Source organism: Spermophilus citellus (assembly GCF_964194105.1).
Source record: "Spermophilus citellus genome assembly, chromosome: 11".
In the NCBI taxonomy this organism is placed as follows: domain Eukaryota; kingdom Metazoa; phylum Chordata; class Mammalia; order Rodentia; family Sciuridae; genus Spermophilus; species Spermophilus citellus.
Genome location: NC_138192.1, coordinates 1,582,709 through 1,605,797, shown reverse-complemented (window position 1 = coordinate 1,605,797; position 23,089 = coordinate 1,582,709). Strand labels below are relative to the sequence as shown.

The 23,089-nt window shown below is 33.5% G+C and overlaps 1 long non-coding RNA gene and 1 pseudogene across 3 annotated transcripts in view; both read right to left on the bottom strand.

Annotated features, from left to right (window-relative positions):
• Positions 1-23,089, bottom strand: part of LOC308631121 — a 1,170,527-nt gene that overhangs the window by 763,664 nt on the left and 383,774 nt on the right. The window lies entirely within an intron of this gene.
• LOC308631287 (histone RNA hairpin-binding protein-like) lies at positions 8,484-9,866 on the bottom strand (annotated as a pseudogene). Its single transcript has one exon. The product of its transcript is annotated as a histone RNA hairpin-binding protein-like (transcript).

Below are 23,089 nucleotides of genomic sequence, written 5' to 3'. Positions count from 1 at the left end.
ATATGTGAGTGTGTGTGTATGAATATGTAGGATGGAAAGGCAGTTAGAAGTTTTGCATTGCTTTTTAAATCAATGTTATTATGATATTGCTTTTTAAAGTGCTTTCTAGTGGATGGGTGGTAGAATGCACGCTTATTAGGTTCAAGGCCCTGGGTTCAATCTCCAGCATGTGTTATCATCTCACAAAGCCCAGTGTGATGTTAGTTTTTATTTCAATTCAGATTTTTGGTCAATTACACGCTGGAGAAAATAATAATAATGTTACTTGTCTAGAACTATAATAAGTTTGCTAGGTTATCTAATACTGTTGTATGTCCTTTTATATTTCCATTTGAAGCTAAATGTCTATTGTTATACTGATATTGTTATGCTTATAACAAATCTAAGCATCATGGCAAGTAATTCTTCTAGCATTTATATTAGGAAATCCAAATTGAGAGCTAAGACATCAGAAGACCAATCCTTCAGACAGTGTAAAGAAAAGTTAGAAACAACTATGTATTTTTTGGAGCCCCATCTCAAGTGTGCTTCATCCTGCACAGTAGAAGCTCTTCCTGTTCTTATAACCAAATACAGAACAAACAGAATCAATAAGTAAAAAACATTATTTTGACATTTAAACAAGGCTACTTGAAGAAAATTTAAAATAATTGAATATATTGTGATAACCATAAATTATTAGCATTTATTCAGCCAACAATTTTATATTGATGCCTACCATGTTTGAGTCACAGTTCAAAGGTCACATGCACAAAGATAAATAGACAAAATCCCTGTGGTAATTCTATGTTTAATCATTTGAAGAATTCCAAAACTGTATTCTAAAGTGGCTGCATTATTATTATTATTATTATTATTATTATTTACATTTCCAACATCAGTGTATGAGAGTTTCAATTTCTTCACATTCTTACTTATATGTGTCTCACTTTTTGATTCTGGGTATGAAGTGGTCACTCATAGTGGATTTGATTTATATTTTTCTAATGACTAACAAAGTGAGGCATCTTTTCATGTGCTTATTATCCACATATATATAAATGGAGATATATTGATTCTGATCCTTTGCTCATTTTATGTTGGTTTTTTTTTTCCTTTTATTGTTGAGGTATAAGATTTCTTTATCAAGTCTGGGTAGAATACATTTTCAGATACATAATTTGTGAATGTTTTCTCCTTTCCTATTTCCATTTATATGGATTTTCCTTAATTTCTTTCAGCAATGTTTTATAATTTCCTGAGTACAAATTTTGCATTAATTTTGTTAAATTTATTCCTAAGTATGTTATTCTTTTGATACTATTGTGAATGGAATTTTAAAATTTCCTTTTCAGACTATTTATCATAAGTGTATAAAATTACAGATGAATTTTTGTGCTAATTTTTTATCCTGAAACATTGTTGAGATGATTTATTTGTCATGTTGGAGGGTGTAATTAGATAAAATTAATATTTAAATCAGTAAACTTTGAGTAAAGTAAAATCAGCACTCCATAATGTGCATGGTCTTCAGACAGTTGAAGGCCTGAAAAGAACAAAAAGTTTAGCCTCCTTGAACAGGAGGCAATCTCCAGCAGACTACCTTTAGTCTTATCTGCACCATTGACTTTCCTGGGTCACTAGCTTGCCAGCCAACAGGAAATTACACCATTGGCTTTCATCCTTCTGGAGTCTGCTGACACACACTGTAGATTTTTGAGACTTGACAGCCCCCATAATCACATGAGCAAATTCTTTATAATAAGTGTCTTTACAAATAGTGTATATAAATCCAGCAATATACATATACATGCATGCATGCACAAGCTCACACTATAACCAAGCTTGATTTACTATCTGAAAATTAATAAAAATAATACAAATATAAATATAATACATTATATAAAACAATAAAAAGCAAAAGTCACAAGAAACAGAAAAAGCATTTGACAAAACCCAACACTGTTTTAATGACTTAAAGAAAAGAAAGCACTCAGCAAATTAGAAAGGGCAATGACCTGTTCAACATGATACAGGGCATCAATCCTGAAAAATAATTAATATCATACCTAATGGTAAAAGAATATATGCTTCTCCCCACAAGATCAGAAATAAATACTATTGTCACTTCTATTCAACATTGTAATGGAGGTTCTAGCCAGGACAATGAGATAAGAAAAGAAAAGGTATCCAAATTGAAAAGGTCATTGCCAGTGGGATGTTCTTATCTATAGAAAATCCTAAAGAATCAACTAAAAAATCTATTACAATAAAGGAGTTCAGCAGGTGTATTAGTCAGGTTTCTCCAGAAAAACAAAACTACTGTGATAACCGTATAAGATTTTATAAAAAAGAAAAAAGTGTGTGTGTGTGTGTGTGTGTGTGTGTGTGTGTGTGCACGCGCGCACGTGCGCATGGGTATGTGCTGTCCTGCTGAGGTTTGTTTGCTGGTATTATATTGAAGATTTTTGTGCCCAATTCACAAGGGATACTGAGCCATAGTTTTCTTGTAATATCTTGTGATATCTTTGTGTGGTATTAAAATCAGGTAACACTGGCTTCATTAAATGAGTTCAAAAGTGTTTGTTCCCCTTCTACTTTTTGAAAGAGTTGGTATTAATTCTTTAAAAGTTTGGTAGAACCCTGCAAATACTAGAAGAAAAGGAAGGCCCATATCTCCATCATATTGGTTTAGGAAACGAATTTATCAAGATAAGCTATGTGTAATGTATATATACCCCTCCTGTCCTACAATAAACGGCTCCCACTCATGCTGTATAAATGTACACAAGTTGCTCGTCACCCCCCTAGTTATTTTGCTGCAGCCGGACTGCGGCAATCAAGAATCAATAAATGGGATTTTATCAAACTAAAAAGTTTCTTCACAGCAAAGGAAACAATCAAGAATATGAAGAGAGAGCCTAAAGAATGGGAAAAAATCTTTGCCACCTGAACCTCAGATTGAGTATTAATCTACAGGATATATAAGAACTCCAAAAACTTAATATCAAAAAACCACAAATAACCCAATCAATGAATGGGCAAAGTAACTGAACAGATACTTCACAGAGGAAGAAATATGAATGGTCAACAAATATATGAAAAATTGTTCAATATCACTAGCAATTATAGAAATCAAAATTAAAGCCACTGAGATTTCATCCCACTCCAGTAAAAATGGCAATTATCAAGAATGCAATTAACAATAAATTTTGGCAAGAATGTGGGGGAAAAAAAGTACACTCCTACATTGCTGGTAGGACTGCAAATTGGTGCAACAACTATGGAATGCAGTGTGAAGATTCCTCAGAAAATTTGGAATGGAATCACCAATTGACCCAGTTATTCTACTCCTTGGCACATATAGAGGACTTAAAACAAGCATACTATAGTGACACAACCACATCAATGCTTATACCAACTCAATTCACAATAGCTAAGCTATGGAACCAACCTAGATGCCCTTCAATAGATGAATGGACAAAGAAAGTGTGGTAAATATACACAATGCAATATTACTTAGCCATAAAGATGAATAAAACTATGGCATTTGACAGTAAATGGATGGAACTGGAGGCTGTTGTGCTAAGAAAAATAAACTACTTTCAAAATACCAAAGGCCGCATATTCTGATACAGAGATGCTGACTCACAATAGGTGGCAGGGAGGGAGGAGCAGAGGGGAGAAGAAAGGGGGTGGGAAATAGGAAAGACGGATAAAATCAAACATAACTTTCTTATGTTCATATATAAATACACAACCAGTGTGCCTCCACATCATATACAACCACAAGAATGAGAAGTTATACTCCATGTATATGTAATATGTCAAAATACATTGTACTGTCATGTCTAAGTAAAAATAACAAACTTTTTTAAATATACAAAACAAAAGATTGGTAGACTTAAGTGGTGAAGCTCTCAGGAGCTGGGCTTTCCTTTGTGGGTAATTTTAAAACTATTATTTCAGTCTCTTTACTGATTATAAATGTATTCATAGTTTCTATTTCTTCATTTTTCAGTTTCAGTATTTTTAGTAATTTAGGAAATTTCCATTTCATCTAATTTAATTTGTTGATACATAATTTTTCATAATATTCCCTTATAGTTCTTTTGATTTTTGTACAGTCAATAATAATGTCTCTTTTTTCATTCTGATTTCAGTAATTTTAGTGTTTGCTCTTATTTTCTTGGTCAGTCTGGCTAAAGTTTTATCAAATTTTGATTTCTCAAAGAATCATGCTTTGAATTCATTGATTTTTGACATTGCCTTTCATTACTTCATTTCCTGAATTTCCTCACAAATGATTATTAGACCTGTCATTCTAAGAGATGGAGGTATGTGGTGCATGACTATATTTCTTCTGAAATGGGTCTGCTAGCAACAAATTCTCTCAGCTTTGTTTTCTGGAAATTTTTAAATTTTACCTTTGTTTTTTGTTGTGTTTGTTGTTGTTTTGGGTTTTTGTTTTTGTTTTGTTTTGTTTTTGGTGCTGGGAATTGAACTCAGGGCCTTGTGCTTTCAGGGTGAGCACTCTACTAACTGAGCAATATCCCAAGCCCCTTTACCTTTGTTTTTAAAAGATAGTTTTTTTTTGGATGGATAAAGAATTCTTGGTTCTTAGTTGACAGTTTTTGCTTTTTTTTTTTTTTTTTTTTTTTTGCCCTTGAGCAGTTTGAATATGTTGCACTACCTCATTGGCCTCCATTGTTTTTTTGTTTCGTTTTATTTTGTTTTAAATTTTTTTTAGTTGTAGTTGGACACAGTACCTTTATTTTATTTATTTTTATGTGGTGCTGAGGATCAAAAGCAGGGCCTTGCACTTGCTAGGTGAGCATGCTACAGCTTAGCCACAACCCCAGTTCCATGACCTCTATTGTTTCTACTGAGAAGACAGCTATTGCCTTACTGGGGTCCCCCTGCTACCAGTGAGTTTTTTTTCTTTCATTGATATTCAAATTATTCTCCTTGTCTTTGGTTTTCAGCATTTTTTCCTATGATATGTCTGATTGTGGATCTCTTTTCTTTTGTCTTCCTTGGAGTTTGTTGAGTTTCCTGAATGTATGTGCATGTGAGTTATTGTTTAAAAATACATTTGGGATGTTTTCAGTCCTTATTTCTTCAAAATTTTATGCTTCTTTCTCTTTTTTCATCCTTGGTACTCTCAGTATATTTATGTTGATGCACTTAATTGTGTCCTACATTTCTCTGAGGCACTTATCAGTTTTCTTTTGTTCAAAATGTCACTATCACTATTGATCTAACTTCCAGTTATTCTTATTCTTTCCTCTGCCAGTTTAAATTTCCTGCTGACTTTTTCTAGTGATTTTTCATTTCAGTTATTGTAGTTTTCAACTCCAGAATTACCACTTGGTACTTATTATAATTTCTATCTCTTTATTGACATTATCTATGTGACATTGTCATCATTATACCTTCCTTCAGTTCTTAAATCATGTTTTCCTTTAGTTCTTTGAACACATTTATAAGGGTTATTTTGAAATATTTGCCTGTCTTATTTGACATCTGACTACTCTCATAGGCATTACCTGTTACCCATTTCTTTTGCACATTTCAAGTCATACTTTCCGTTTCTTTGCATGTCCTATAATTTTTTGTTTCAGAATTGACAGTTTAGATAGCAACTGTTGTTATTGTCTGGCCTCCACTTCCTGGACTCATCATTATATTTTCTTCATTTATTTGTTTAGTGACTAGATTATTTTAATGAAATTTAATTCTCTGCTGCAGTATTAAACATCTGATGTTGATACTCAGGAGTGCAGTCTGAGGTATGTCCATAGTCTCCCTGGTATGATGGTGGGGTTTATCATGACTTTTTTTGATTATCTCTTTCTCTGACCATACTCAAGTAATTAGTAATTCAACTAATTACTAGTGATTGCTATGTTTTAAAAAATGCCTCAGCCACAAACTGTCCTTTAGTCAAATTCAGTCAAATTTGGACTCTTTTGAAGGGATATTTCTGAGTTTCCAGTGTTTAAAATTTGTTCTTACCCTATAAGGGCTTTTCTCAACTACCTGTTTACTTGATTCTTTGCTGTGAAGTTGTCAGAGTATAAATGTAGCCATTATCTCCAAATGAATCTATCAATCTCTTCTCAATTGCTTTTCAATACAAGATCCACTATATTTGAGCATGTCCTTAGCTTCGAACTTTTCCATGCTCTGTTGCAAATAAAGCCACTATCCTTGGAAGGAGTTATCTGTTTTGTTCTCCACTTCTCTCCCTTGGGAAAAAAATCTCTTGAGTCACAGATCAGAAGTTAGAGATTGGAATAGTAACATGCTTCTCTCTGAGTGACACTGCTGCTTTATGAACTAAGTGCTAGGCAGAGGGGGTCCAGTACACCCAGGTCCTCAGCTTGTCTCTCCCAGATGAAGCCACTGTGTTTTAAGCCACAGCAAGGCTGATTGGGACTCCAGAATTTTCAACAGTGCTATGCCAAAGGTAAAGTCTATTTCACCAACAGTGGCTGGAACCCTCATCTTATGGCCATACTAATATGGAATTTAACCTCAGTGATACATAACTGGAAGTAGCATAAAAAATGATGATGTGATGATGTTCTTTGGCTCCTATAAAAATAAATCTTGGAGTGGGAGCTTGGGGAAGAGGGAGGGAGCCTTTTATTCTTGACTGCACCACTCTAGTGGAATGGAGTCTCACTGAGATGTTTGTTCAGATGCCATCAACTTTCAATGTTCTTAGCAAGTTTAAGTAGATATTCTTGAATAAAGGTGTCTTCATTTGATTGATGTCTTTAGGACCATTCCAGACACTTTAATTTTTTAAAATTGTTTTGACCAGTTTTGCTAAAAACGAGATCTGTGGAGCTTCTCATATGAACATGTGAAATGTTGATATCTTATACAATTTTTTACAAGGTAAAATATAGGGACAGAAAATAGTAATTTTACTGTGTGCAAATTATAGCTCAGTAAAATAAATGGAAAAGGTTTTTACAAATATCCTCAAAGATTTAAAGAAAAACATGAATATGATGACATAAAAATTAAGTTTGAAAAGAGGTGCACATAAAACCAAAATATTAAAAATGCCATAACTAAAATTTTCAAAAAATATCTTTATTTTTATGTGGTACTGAGGATCAAACCCAGTATCTCACATGTGCAAGGTAAGCACTTTACCGCTGAGATACAACCCCAGCCCCCATATCTGAAATTTTAAAATATCACTGCATGGATTTACCTGCATATTAGAGGGCACAATAACTCAGTGACTTTGAAGATGGAGCAATGGAAACTATCCAAATTTAAACATACTGAGAAGGCAAAAGAAAAAAATCACCCTCAGTGAAAGGTGGGACAACAAATGTATAACTGAAATCCCAGAAATTGGATGGGAGTTTAAAATATAGTGCCTGTAAGTTTTACAAAATGATGAAATCTATAAAATAATATAAAGAGATGTAATGTAACCTTAAAATTCCTTAAGAATATAGAGAAGAAGATTGCAGAACTCATTTTAGGAGGCCAACATTATGCTGATGCTAAAATCAGACCATGGCATTCCAAACAAAGGAAACTATGGACCAACAAATATCTCTCATAACTATATATGCAAATGTATTTAAAAAATATTAGTGAGTTCAGCAATATAAGGAATAGATAATACATCATGAATAAAGTAGTTAATCTCAGGAATGCATGATTGGTTTTAGATTTGAAAATCAAGCAATATAATTCCCTGTATTAAAAGAATGATGGGGAAAAATTACAGGATCATGTCTATACCTACAGAAAAAAAATTAGAGCCCAATCTCTTACCTTGCACAAAAGTCAACTCAAAGTAAATAAAAAACTAGGAATTATACCAGAAATTTTGCAACTGCTAGAAGAAAACAGGTTCAATGCTCCAACATAGTGGCACAGTCAATAGCTTCCTCAATAGGACTCCTAAAGTTCAGGAAGTAATACCAAGAATCAAAAAAATGGGATGACATCAAATTAAAAGCTTCTTCATTCAAAGAAAACAAGAGTGTGAAGAGAACCTACAGAATGGAAGAAAATCTTTGCCAGCTACAATTCTGACATAGGATTAAAATTCAGAGTATATAAATAACTCAAAAAACTTAAGACAAAAAAAAAAATAGCCCAGTAAATAAAGAGGCAAATAGAGTAAAAATACATTTCTCAAAAGAAGAAATACAAATGGCCAAAATGTATAAAAGTTTTTGCCTCTTTAATAATCAAGGAAATGCAAATCAAAACTATACTTAGATTTTTTTTAAAAGAGTGTTTTTCCTTTTTATTTTTTGCAACATCATTCCATACAAAAGCAATGAAAACACAACAGTTTAACAAGTTTACAATTGAATATCTGTACACATTATCATTTACAATAATTTTACACTGTCAATTAACTGATTGTAAAAAAAACATTCTAAGTCGCTCTGTTGCCTTAACTGTCTCATCAGTTAAGACCTAGCTAGTGCTATTTACAAGTACCCAATCAGAGAACCCATTAATTTAACATCTTTGTTCAGAGCTCTGTATGGGAGGGGAAAAAACTACTTGGACTTATTGATAAAAGGCCAGAAAACACATTTCCACAAAATCATCATATGTCTCACACTGAATATACTTTGTCAAGTACCTGCAAAGAAAACCACCCTATATTGGTCCTAAGAACACATGGTAAAGTTTACAACCAGCCCACCTGACAAGCGGCAACTAAAAGTCTAAGGAGGCTGTGGGAAACTAGTTCACTTGCACTGGCCTTTCCAACTTGAGAGTGGAAACACCATGCACCCAAGTTTGCTCAAGACTGCTTCGCAATCAATATTCCTTGGATTCAGCACCATTTACAAGTTAAAACATGCAAAAACATTCACTATACACAAAATTAATGTTTCTAAGAAAGTAAGGCAAGAACAACAACTCATCCTAAGACCATGAACTACTGACAGACACCACCCAGCTACCAGTGCACATCACAGGCCTACATGTTTGGCGGACCTCTAGCTGGCCAGAGATGGCACCTGATTCTCCCAGTGGCCACCAGGTGGCAGTCAACTCATAGCAGAGAAGTCTTTCAAGGGCTCAGTTAAGCAAGCTTCCAAATCAAATTTGTCTTCCACTTGGCAGTCCACATATCTGACCTTGGTGGGTGTGCCAGAATACGCATCAAAGTTATCCTGTGAGCTCGTCTGGGACTCAGAGCTGCTCTCTGTGGATTCAGTTTCCATTTCCCCAAGGTCCAGAGGGTGTATTTCTTGCAAATCACAGCCTTCTTCAGCTGGAGGATCCCAGAAGTGCAGAGCCACCTTCCAGAGCTTGATCTGCTGGTCCCATGAACGCCGACTATACTTCTTAAATTTGTTGGGGGTCTTGGGGTGAATACCAGGTTGTCGAAGGTGTCTGGGGACCTCTTTAATATAGCGATCGTAGGCAATAGTGTTCTTTCCATAGTTGATCTGCTTCTGTCTTCGCATCAGGACACTTTCATCTGTCTCCACATCAGCTGGCACTGTAGACACTGACTCTTTTGAATCAGAACTTCCTGATGATGATTTCCGCTCTCTTCCAAAGTCATTTATGAGGAGTTTTCTTTTTATATCTTGCAATTTCTTTGTTAACTCTGGTCCTCATTTAATCTTCTTCAACGGCATTGGCCCAGTCTGAACACCGAGAACGGGGCTTGGGGCCTTCAGGAGTGGTGAAACTCGCGGGTCTGTGGTCATCAGCCGGGTGCTGGACCTCCTCCGCGTCCTCAGGCTTCCTGCGCCTCCCATCCGCTCTGCGCTTCCGCCCGAGGCTCCATGTCTTAGGGGACGACGGGCTAGCGCCAGCAGTCGCGGGCGGCTCCCATAGGCAGGCGGGCTTCGGGGTCGACAAGCCATGGCGGCAGGGACGGCGTCGGCGTGCTCGGCGCCGGCGCAGACAGGCTCTACCTATACTTAGATTTTAATCTCACGCCAGTTAGAATGGCAATAATCAAGAATAAAAATAAAAATGAATACTGGGCAAGGATTTAGGGAAATAGGAATACTTACACTGTTGGTGGTATTTTCAGTTAGTGGAAGCACTATAGAAATCAGTATGGAGTCTCCTCAAAAGACTAGGAATGGAACCACCATATGACACAGAAATACCACTCCTTGGTATTTATTCAAAAGAATTAAATGCAGCATACTATGGTGATAACATGCATTGTATCACTAGGCCTTGTTCATAGCAGCACAATTCACAACAGCCACATTAAGGAACCAGCTTAAGTGTTGTCAACAGATGAATGGATAAACAAAATGTGATACATATACACAATGGAGTTTTACGAAGCCATAAAGAAGAACAAAATTATATCATTTGCAGGGAAATGGATGGAATTGAAGAACATCACATTGAGTGAAATAAGCCCAACTCAAAATGTCTACAGTCTCAGTTTCTCTAATGTGAAAGCTAGATAGAAAAAAGTGGGGGAAATGATCTCCTGCAATATAAGTAGAGGATAAGGATCAGGGAGAGGAAAAAAGGAATGGAAAGGGAAGATACTGAGAAAAGAAATTGGCCAAATTATATTATGTGAATGTGAAAATATACCACACTGTATCGCACTATAATGTATAATTATAATGCACTGTTATTTTTTAAAACAATGAAAAGGCAAGCCAAAGACTTGGAGAAAATATTCTGAATACGTATATCCAATAAAGAACTTATAGTCAGGGGTGGGAATATAGCTCAGTGGTAGAGCACTTTCCTAGTATGTATGAAGCATGGGTTCAATGCCCAATACCACCAAAAAAATAAATAAATAAAAATAACTTGGAGTCAGACTATGTAAAGGATATTTATAACTCGGTAAGTTATAAATATGTCCAAGAATTTAAGAGATACCTCACAGAAATATTTATCAAAGATCAAATGAGCAGATGAAAAAGATACTTAACTTCTTTAGTCATCAGAGAAATGTAAATTCAAATCAAAATAGGATATTAGCACCTGTCTGCTAGAATAATGAAACTTAAAAATGTTGGCATTATCAAGTATTATTAAGGTTATAAAGCTTTTAGAATTATCATATATTGCTGGTGGGTGTGTAAAGTGGCACAACTACTTTGGAAATTATTTTATCAATATCCTATAACATTAAGCTGTACTGACTATATGATGCAGCAATGTTCACTTCTAGATATTTATGAAAATATACAATCTCAGAAAGACCTATAAATGTGAATGTTCATAACAGCTTTATTCTTAACAGATCCCAACTAGAAGCTCCTAGAATGTCCATTGGTATGTCAGAAGAGCAGCAAATTGTGATATCTTTGGGAAATGAATTATCATAAGCTATGGGAAAGAACAACTGATTGTACACAAGTATGTGCATGAATTTTTTTAATAGTTAGAAAAGTCAAACACAAAAGAGTAAATTTTGTATAATTTCATTTACATGAAATTCTAGAAGAAGCGAGCCATAATGAGAGGAAATAAATCAGTGTTTGGCTGGTGGGTAGAGATGTAGTGCAAAGAGGTATAAATGAACTTTTTAGGATGGTAAAGTGTTTTACATCTTCATTGTAATAGTGGTTACAAGGATATATACAATAAACAGAAATAAACACCTTACAATTTACTTACAATTAAATAGATGTATTTAATTGTAAGTAAATTTTGCCTCATTACAGTTGAATTTTAAAAAGCAGTGATCCAGTGTTAATCTTTAATGTCCTATTAATAACTGGTCAGTATTAGAAGTAGCCTAAATGTTCTCCTGTGAAGAATTGTTTCAGTAAATTTTGATACAATAAAATGAAGAAAAAATTATTGTTCTAGAGAAAATATTTTAAAATATTTGTACTTTTTAAAGAAAAAAATAACACGTAATAATCTCCCCATATACAATAAAATTTTGGTTATATTTATAATTGGTACTTATATTTATATGACTATACAATTCTCTTTTGTGGGGAGCTGGTGATTGAACGCAAGACCTCTAGCTTGCTGAGCTATACCCCCAGCCCTAACTATATAATTTATTCTGAACTGAGTCATATAGTAAGCCATGATTGCTTTTTTTCTTTCTTGAACAAGTTTTTGTCTTCCCTCCAATTAATACTGATTTTCATTTGTTTAGTTTTCTCTTTACTTCTTCCTAATTCATTTCCAAACCTACTGATCATCTAAATATGCACTGTTCAAAATGATAGCAACTAACCACATGTGGTTAATAAAACTTAAATTAATTTTAATTAAAAGAGTAAGTTCTGGGGCTGGGGATGTGGCTCAAGTGGTAGTGCGCTCGCCTGGCATGCATGTGGCCCGGGTTCGATCCTCAGCACCGCCGAAAACTAAAAAATAAATATTGAAAAATTCTCTCTCTCTCTCTCTCTCTCTCTCTCTCTCTCTCTCTCTCTCTTCTAAAAAATAAGTTCCTCTGTCATCAGTTCCATGTTAAAGTGCTCCAGCTAGGTTCTACTGTACTTGACAGTACAGATGTAAAACATTCCATTCATCACAGAAAATTTTAATAGACAAAGTTAGTGTAAATCTTCCTTAGATATTCAGAGACAGCAATTTCATCCTTACTGAGAAATCTCTCTGGAATCTATTCACCTTTGATCAACTCTGGATGGTGCTGGACTGTCATCCTAGAATCTTCCTTCATCAACTTCCAGGGAATTTTTTGCCCCTCCTGTGTTAGATATCTTGTTTCCTTTTCTTGGTTTATTCTCTCATTTCAGTGGAGCACCTTCTCTGGTAATTTCCTGAGAGAGGATTGAGATCTTACATGACCTAAAAATACCATTATTTTATACTTGATTGCTAATTTTCCTGAAATTTTAAAAATCAACTATATTTTATTATAGTTTTTGAGGCATTATCCTCTTTTTTCTAGCTTCCAGTATTGTTTTTGAGAATTTCCAAGCCATTATGATTCTGTGTATTTTCTGATTTTTCTTGTCTGCAATCTTTTTCCTCAGGGTTCTGAAATTTCATAACATGTACCCTGATGTAGATATGTTTTTATCCATTATTTCTGCTAGGTATTCAGTGTTCCCTTTCAATCTGGTAACTCAGGTACTTCTTCAGTTATGGAAAATTTTCTTCAATTATTTTCTTGATGAAAATTGTATCCCATCAAATTTCTCTGTCATGTATTTCAAGGTCTCCTAATTTTTAGGTATTGGACCTATTATACAGGTACTCTATTTTTAAAAAAATCTTTTCAAATTTTCTGTATTTTTGCTTTAGTCCTGTCTTGATCCATGTTGAGTTGAGTTTTTTTCAGGGTGAGAAATAAGGTTGAACTGCAATCTACTACATATGGATTTCCAGGTTTCCCAGCACAATTTGTTTTAGAGGCTATTTTTTTTTCTCCAATGCATGTTATTTTTTGCTTTAATCAATCCACCGAAAAAAAAAAAAAACTATAATCATTTTACTCCCATGAAAATAACCTTTCTGTTTTTGGTAAAATAAACTAAATTACTGATTTAAGTTTGCCTTATATCTAATGTGTATTAACTTTCTGAATAAGTTTTCATTGTTTTCTTAGTGATCAGGTCATTCTTATTATCATTCTTCAGGAAGTTCAACTGATTTAAAATATATTAAAATCTGCATAAAACAAGGAATGAACAATGGCATTGCATAAATCGTTCAGTGTATTTGCATTCTGCTTTATCATCATTTTAGTATGAGTATTTCTTGCTCCTTTGCACCCTACTTGAAAAGTATGTAGGGTTTTTTGTTGTGGTACTGGGGATTGAACCCAGGGCCTTGTGCATGCAAGGCAAGCACTCTACAAACTGAGCTATATCCCCAGCCCTTGTAGACCATTTATAGTGTTAACATTTTTTTTAAAAAAATATGCTCATAATCATTTATGTTTTAGTTAATATTAAGTAATTCAATTTAAAAAGAAGGGTATAGGTTTTTCACATTAATGCTATTAAGAACCCAATGAAAATTTTATACAGGTATTTCCATTATTTTTAGTTTTTCAGTTTCTACCTTACCCTAAAATATATCAGATTTTTTTTGATAAATTGATTATCAGAATGAAAAGCTTATCACTTAACTTGGAAGATTACCAAAATCAATATTCTCATATTGCACAGCAGGGAAAACAACCTCAAAGTGAATGACTATTCAAGGCATAATAGTAAGTATCAAAAAGAGTTATATTCTTTACTTTCTTGCCTCTCTCCTTCTGCTTAGTATTAAGTCTGATACTGTATGGAAAGAAGCCTCTGTGTCTATATGTACCAGGAGAGTATCAGATACAAGCTTAGGATGATTTTGCAAACATCTGATACAGTAACAATATCTGTGTAACACCAGTTTAAAACCAATATTTATCTAGAGTTAGTGGTTTTTATTAATAACATTTTGCCTAAAGGAGGAACAGATAACTATAAGAACAAAAAGTTTGAAGATATTTTAAAATATGTATATGGCATACAAATAGAAGATTAAATTGTCATGTGATAATTTCTTTGAAATTATTGAAAATTCATGACTACAATGCAAAAATAGCATTTAATTTTAGAGTTTGAATATCTACATTGTGCACAATAACATTAAAATAACTGTATTACAAAAAAGGAGAGAAAATTTTAGAAAGTATACTACAAATATATATCTGATAAGTTCCCTTCATAAACCTGAATTTATGTTTAATTTTTTAGTTCTGTTATTTATGGAACTTTGCCTTCAGTTTTATCACAGAAGGTTATAATTAGTGAACTACATAAACCATCTGAGTAAATGAAATTTCCTCAGTAAAGAAATGTTTTCTAGTGTGATTGCTAATTACAGATGCACTGTTTTGGCTCTAGTCCATATTTATTAGTAAACTCTGAAACAAAGGGTTATTTTACATGGCTTATAAATCAGTGATGGTTAATTAAGATATTCAGGATCCATTTTTGCTTATTTATGAATAAAATATAATTAACATCTTTTTTCTGCTACCACATTTCACATATTGGAGAAAAAAAATATATGGAAAATACTTTTCAGTAAATTACTTTGGTTTAGTGTCTTTTTCATGATATTTATATCAGTATAACTCACAAAAATAAAAAGTTAAAGAAGAATTTTAAAAAATGGGAAGGGAGGGAAGGAGGAAGGAAAGACTTCATTTAATAGAGAAGGGAAAATGATAAGCACTAAAGGTTCCTGTGTATAAAGAAAGAAGAAACTTTCCATATTTCACTATTTTAATTATAATTATATGATATGAAGAAACATATTCTGAAGTTTTATATATATATATATATATATATATATATATATATATATATATATACACACACAATTATATTTGTTAGGCCTATTTTCCTTTATTTAGCCCAAAGTTCAATACGAACTGATTTTCATGTATAGAAATCTAGAAGACTTATTTTTCTTGTTTTTATATATTAAAGAGTTTCTGGAAAAAAGAAAGGATGAGGAACAATATGAGAAAATATCTACAACATTGATTATAGGTTTGCATTCATTGCTGTTCTGAAGCCAAAAACAATATTAATATTTATAGTCAGTGTTATGTGCTCATGGAGGTGTGTTGAGGAATAATCATTTATGTACTGCAACATTACAGTCACTAAAATTTTCATCCGTGATTAATTGATTTGAAGCACAGAAAGAAGGTAGTGAATAAGATACATAATGGCTATAACATTTGTTTGGTAATGATGGGATGGATGCATTGGAAATCCTTATGCTATGATCATTATAGGCTCCTCAGGACATGTCTCAATTGAGGCATGCTATGCAAAGAAAAGATACTTTGTGGCATGTTTGATGGAGTCTCATTTCTTCCAGCCACTTGGTAAACTATCATGAAATTCAGGACAATGAAAGGAAGTCATGGATTTTGTGTGAGAAGAGATTGGCAAAAGAGAGGATACGTTCAACTTTGACTGGCCCTCTTTACTGTAGTCATATCTTCAAAGTCAGAGTACAAGATGGAAATATGGAATGAGGAATTCAGTTGAAAAACTTTAAGAAAAAGGAACTACAAAATTTCCTTAGATCTTTCAGCATTCATGTCTCTCAGATCTCTTGTCCCAGAAAGTCCATCTTTCTAAGCAACTCAATGGTTATCAGTCGTGTATCAGTATAAATTAATACGTGCTGCCATCCACACAAAATGGAAGTCAAAAGTGTTCCCAAAAGTTATACCCACTGAGGTGGTTTTCCTTTATTGTTCTCCCTGATGGCACCTCCTAAATAACACTGTAATTTCTTTAGCAATTATTTTAAGATAAGGCCAATATTTTGCAGAGGGCAGTTGGAGAACTCCATATTTTATTATTTTATTGTTCAGTAGTAATAATAAATCATACATATTATCATAACTGTAGACTGAACTAGTTAAATAGTATATGATGATTTGAATTCTAGCCTGCTGATAATATTTTACAATATTATAGTGTTACAGCAATATTTGTAAATTTATTTTATTAGCTTCATAGAGCACTGCTGTACATGTATATTCTTTTAAATATTAGTGTAGTAATTGCTTAATATATAGTTTATAATTATATTCTATTATAAAATAGTAATATCTCTTTGCCTATGGCAAAAAATCTATAGGCTTTTTTCTTAGAAATTGAAGTTTTCCATTTAATTTTTTGGACATTTTAAAAGGAATCAATATCTTATTTTTCCAGAAGAATTAACATATCAATTTTTTAGAATGTAAATATAGTTGATCTCTAAGTTTCTATGCATAGGTTTGTGCTTTGATATTAAGGCTTTTCAAATTTCATATGATTATGTCAAATTACTCTAAATTTCAATAAATATTAAAATGTTGAATTACTGGCAATAACTCAAGAAAAAATGAATTAAAAAATTTAAATGTATTTACATAGACTTTATAACTTTAAATTTATCCTCATTAATATAATCAAAATTATAAAATATTAAGATTATATTTTTGTACGATATTTATTTTAATAATTGAAGCAAGCTCTTTTTGTTGTTGTTGTTCTTATGCAATGGCTCATCTCATAATCAAACAAAATCTTGGAGTCTAATTAATATTGAGGGCTTAAAAAAATCAATAATTTCTCATATATTTACCAGTTTCAAAGACCTTTGAAAGCCAATTGGTTGATTTGTCATAATGTCAATTAAAAATAGATTTAAATGCACTTTCTTGTAGTTGATAAAATAAAGCTTGAAGATAATAAGAAGGACTTGTACAAAAACATTGCTATTTTATCATAGTACAGAAATTCTAATATAATTAAAGTATTCAATTAATCAACTTTTGAGAATTCTAGTAGCATTATATATGTAAGAATTAATACTTCATGCATGATATAATATTTTATTTAGATAGAAAAACTGTGATTCTACTTACCTACAGAAATAGACAAGGACAACAATCAATTTTCCAGTTATAGAAAATAAAACTTATGTATATTGCTTGTTTTATGATAATTTTTTCCTATCGAAATATATTAAGTTCCAACGTTTTTTCCTAATTAGAATCCATGATATAAGCATTAATTGCAACTTTTAGGTGTTTACTATATTCTTAGAGTTTAAATAACTAGTTCTTTATGATTCCACATTACACTACATTTTTACTATTAAATCCATAAAACTATTTAACACAAATTGTATGAAGTAGTATGAAATAGATCATAAAGAGCTAACAAAAGACACCATATTTTAATATGAGTTACAAAAGACACAAGAAATAATAAGAAGAACTAGCGGTGTTCTAAATGGACAACTACTACTCTACTCAAGTGGATTATCGCTGTAGGCATGTGAACAGAATTTTGCCAAACTTTCTGAAGGAGAAATGTGTTTTTGTATTAAATGGCTTTATTTTTATGTGTAGCCAATTCATTTACATTTTAAAAATACTGAGCGCCTATCAGATTATTAGTGGTATGCCAGTCTGTTTCTTTCATTGGCAACCAACTAGCAAACTGTTACAAACAAATGAGAATGCTAGTTCCTTTATATGCCATTACTGAAAATATGGTGAGTCATTTACAACCATCTGCAAAATTATTAGAGCATATTTAACAGTTTTAAATGGAATGATGTAGGAGTCACAATGTTATCTCAATAAAAGAAGATTCTTCTGTTAAGGATCTTCCTAGGTAATGGTAAAAATGTAATTATGGGACAGTGCTCTAAAGACAATTACAGAGGCCTTGACCCTGTTTTCCTTCTATGTTCTTTCAGAAGCTCAAGTTATCTTTTAGTCAGCTTGAATGGTAACCTCTATTCAATGAAGAGGTTAGAATAAGTGAATGTTTAATATTTATAAAAGAGATATTAAAACTGAATAGTATTTGTAACTCATTTAAATAACATTATTTTTCATTTACATGCCTGATAGTGTGAGATTTTAAAGATATTTAGCAAACTATTGTTTTTTAAACTCAATTATTGGTATTTCCTCTATGTAAGTATGTGTGTTTGTGCAATTACATGTTCATGTATTTAATTAAGTAAACCTTACTATGCTTACACAGAAAGAATATCACTAATATTAATATTCACAGAAATATAAATGTTGATGGTCAAATAATTATTTCAAAATTGTAGTTTACCATTCCTTAGGTATTTCATACTGTCTGTCTTTATCGTCAATCAGTTGCTTTGATGTAGCCAGAGCTTAAGCTTCACTCAAAAAGTAATTATGTTTAGGCCAAGATTATGATGGAGAGATTATATATATACATTACTTTATAATTCTAGCAATTCCTTTAGATCTTACATATAAAATTTTGTTTTCTATCTACTCAGTAGTTTGATTCTCAACATATTGTTCACTGCAAGCCTTATCTTACATGTAGGATTATAAGGAGGAGTAAATGCATTGACTGGAATTTTTTAATTTTACATTTTATTATATTTTTATCAAAGTTTTCAAATATAGTTGCATAAATTTCAGGTACAACCCGTGTTGCATAAAAATCAGCACAAGGATTTCTAGACATATCAAGCTGTGCAACATAGAGTGATGATAACATTGAAGAACATTACACTTTAAATACCAAAGAGACTGGTATACCTTGAATTGGCTGAAGTTTACACAGTTAAGACTTTATTTTGAAGATGTACTTGTCATTAATGTAAACATATACAAGACAATAGTAAAATACACTCATTAACCAATATAGTAAATAATCCAAAGGTATGATTGCAGTTTAATTAACTATACAATTAAAATTATGTGTGAAATATAATGACATTTATTTAATTTTTCATGTAAATGAATTCTCTTTTAAAAATTACAAATCATTTCTACAAAATGACATCACCAAATTCTTGACTTTGAACTCACAAATCCAAGAAAAAATAGGTTGGGAAGAAAGGGGAAATCCAGTGACCAAGAGTCATGAATTTACCATAGATTACTAAGATGTGATTTTGCTCAATATAACACAGGAATGACATCAGGAATACTCTCTCTCCTTTCTCATTTACTGCTTCTTTTCTGAATTTTAAATTAATTCTCAGCTAAAGTTTGCCCCTTGACAGTCCTTGGGGTGTAAATCTAATGGTAAAGCAGATATGAATGAAATCTATATTTTTTATCCCAGCTTAAGTTTAATGACAAAAATCCTCAGGAGAAATTCTAACTAGTATTTCAATGAGTCATCTTTGATAGACCCAACCTGCTCTTTTCTTAAAATTGGGAGCCATCTCACCACAAAGCCATGAAAAGATAATTTTGGCTTTACTATAAATTACTGCAAATTCTGAACCTGCTTGGAAGGCCTGCCCATGCCTTGAACTCCCCAATGCCTGGCTCTCTGACCAGATAGCAGCCCTCTCTGAAACTTTAGTGATACCTCACAAATCTTGGCCTTCCCTGGCCAGATAACGACCCTCTCTGAGGCTCTAATGACCTTCAGAAATTCTGATGTCAGGGCCAGCCAAAATGTAAACTACCATTTGTGTTAAGCTCCTCAGAGTTTTGTTACCTGTAACCCCCCTTTGTATAAGTTTCTGGGCTTTAAAGCTGGGCTGCAGGAAAGCTGCTGCTTCTGTCTCTTATTCCTGCGGTTTTGGGTGGGAGACGCAGCCTGGCCAGTCAAAATAATAAGCTTGTTTTAATTTGATTTTAATTGGAGTCAGTGGTCTTTTCTTGCATCCTGGTCTAAAATTTTGGAGGCCCCAGCAAGATGACCCTGCCAGACCACACCACAAGACTAGACTGCTGGAAATTCTAAAGCCGGCCTTCCCTCCAGGGCTCTGGGATGAAGAGCCGCTCTAGGGGGTGTGCACCTTGAGATGTTCCAAGGCCTCAGAGTGAGCCTCAGTCCCTGGAGCACTGCAGTGAACTGTCTCACTAAAACTATCAGCAAGCACCTGGTGGAGGAGGCCTCTATAGGTAAGTGGCGCCTTTATAACATCTGGTATCCAGTTAAGGGAGATCTCTTCTGAAGACAGAGAGATGGCCTGGCAAGGCTCACATATACTCCTGTCCAGGATAGTAATGAGAAATTGTTCTGTCCTCTGTTCTGTTCTGTAGGGAATTCATCTGGAAGGGTAGAGAGGTGCCAATGGGCATGCACATGCTCCTACTCCGGGAGCTTTAGCAAGATGTTGCATTGCTCCTCTGTTCTTCTGTTTCGGCACCAGGTTTCTGTTTTTTTATGTTTTGTTCTGTGTTCTATATGTTTTTTGTTTGTTTGTTTTTGTGCCTTTTGTTGTGTGACTTCTGTGGTAAAACCTTAAGGATATTGGACATGAAAATGGATACTAAAGCAAGTAAGCCTGACACCCCTTTGGACTGTGTTTTAAGGAACTATGATGATGAACTTTACCCCGCTTTGTTAAGCAGGATGGGAGAAGCCCCTAGCTGGCTGCCTGGAGCACACCCATTGCAGAGGGCAATGCCTGCAGGGGATCTAACAACTGAGTATCTCCCAGATTAATCAGTGAAACTCCTTTAAAACCCCTTGCCCCTCCAGATCAAGAGAGTCACAACCTTTGGGGCAGAGTCCCCTGTGTTTCTCCTTTGTTAGCAAAGCAATAAAACTCCCTTTTTCTTTTTCTCAAAACCCGGTCCTCATTATTAAATTGGCATTAATTGGCTTCAAGGTCAGGAATGGAACTTTCAGTTACAAATTTTGACATCTCAGAGGGAACTCTAAAGGAGCCCTGGGGAAATTTTTGAGAGCTGACTACTGAAATGTTAGGAGATATGGAGCATGCCTGGGGTGGAACAGAACCAGAGCAGCTAATCCTGTAAGTAAATGGAGGGAATGAGGGACTCCCAGCAGCTGCCTAAGCCCTGTTGCTTCAGGGAATTCCTGCCCTCCTTCCCTGCACTGTAAGAATTATGCCACCTCTGTCTACTTAAAAAAAGAGAAAAAGAAAAAGGGGACACTAAATGCAGTAAAATTGCCACCGAGACCCTTGATTTTACATTTCAGGTTGCCCTTCTGTGAAAACATCTGGTCCCCTTGTGGGGACATCTATGGTGCCACTGGTGTAGGAGATTTTTCTCTTATCTGCTCTGATTTAAAGGTTTATGTCTGTCAGCCATAGTCTGGAGCTCCTTTCTGTCTGTCTGTCCTGTGTCTTTGTTTCTGGCTCCATAAGACATGTGCAATAATGTGTTGATATTATAAATTGTTTCTTGGGAATGATCTTGGCTGAATGTATGTCTAAAAGATGATGCTTTATTGTTACAATATGGTATCTGAATGGGTTTTTGAAGCATTGCACAATCTTGCAGTTAAAAGTTGGGTTTAGGTAATTGTTTAGTTTATGATTTCAGATAATTCATACCAGAGAACTTAAATACATAGGATGGAAAACTAAAGAACTCTACTTCCAAGTTGGCAAGTAACTTCTCAATCATTCAGTTTTTCACCAATTTTTGAATTGGGTAGCCTGTGGGAAAATGTCATTGTGTGTACCAGTGCATTAATTTGGACAAGGATAGTAAATCATAGTGTGGTATCTGTTGACAAAACAAGATGTAAAGATATAAAATTTTGTGAATTGTATCTTAAACTTGTATCATAATTTTCAACATAGGAACCTGAAAATTATGACTTATGGCTAAAATGCTTTAGCCATAAGTCTGCTCAGAATAGCAGTTTTTCCCTGCTCCTTCCAGACCTCATCCAGGACTTATGTTGAAATGCAAATGAAAGAAGCCTGCAAGATCAGTAGGAGACTGATCTGAGGCCTAAGGGGAAAAAAGGTAAATTAATTACTGACCAGTTATTTTTTCTAAGAGTCTTGTTTTTTTTTTCTTAGATTCTGTATTTTTTTTTTTGAGCTCATGATTTTGATCCCACAGACTTAGGTTAATGTTTTCCTGATCAGTTCTATCTTTGATCAATTGTGGAGTTTTAAACATTGCAATGGAGATTTCACCTTGCAAAAAGCTACAAGGCCTTTACTATTGTTATGTGTGAACACTTGTGTTATGTGATGTATGTCTATATGGACATATGTCCATATATCATATATATGATATAGAAATTAACATATATAAGGAGCGCTCATAAAGAATTTTAAAAAATGGATCCAGAAATCTTTAGTTCATGTGATTTAAATGGTTCAATTTAAATTGGATAAATAGATAAAAATAAATGTCTTTAAATTTAAGCTTACAAGTTTTTCTAGGTGTTCAAAATTAATAAAATATTAATGTCTATGAAATATATAATGTGCCTTGGTTCTAGGTCTTTTCCTTCAGCAAGGAAAAAATGGCTAACACTGTACAATACACTTGTCTAATATTTTGATAAAATAAGTAAAGTAAATATGATATGGGATTACTCATTCATGAGTACTTTTGTTAGACATCTTATTGATTTTCTAAGGTCTGTATAAGTTTGTTTTTACAATCAGCCATGTGTTAAAAAGACAAAAATTTCTTAAAACATAAGTTTACCCATAACGTTGTGTTTATTGTTTTTTTTTTTTTCCTAGAGCAAGAAATCATAAAAATTAAACAACTGGTTAAATAAGAACCATTATTTTAAAGCATTGTACTGTCATTTCTTTAAAAGCTAAACGTGCTTAATATAAAAATATCAGTGTAATTGTGATGCAATTAATGTGCTCATATCTTCCAGGTATACAAGTCTATAAGGTATAAGCT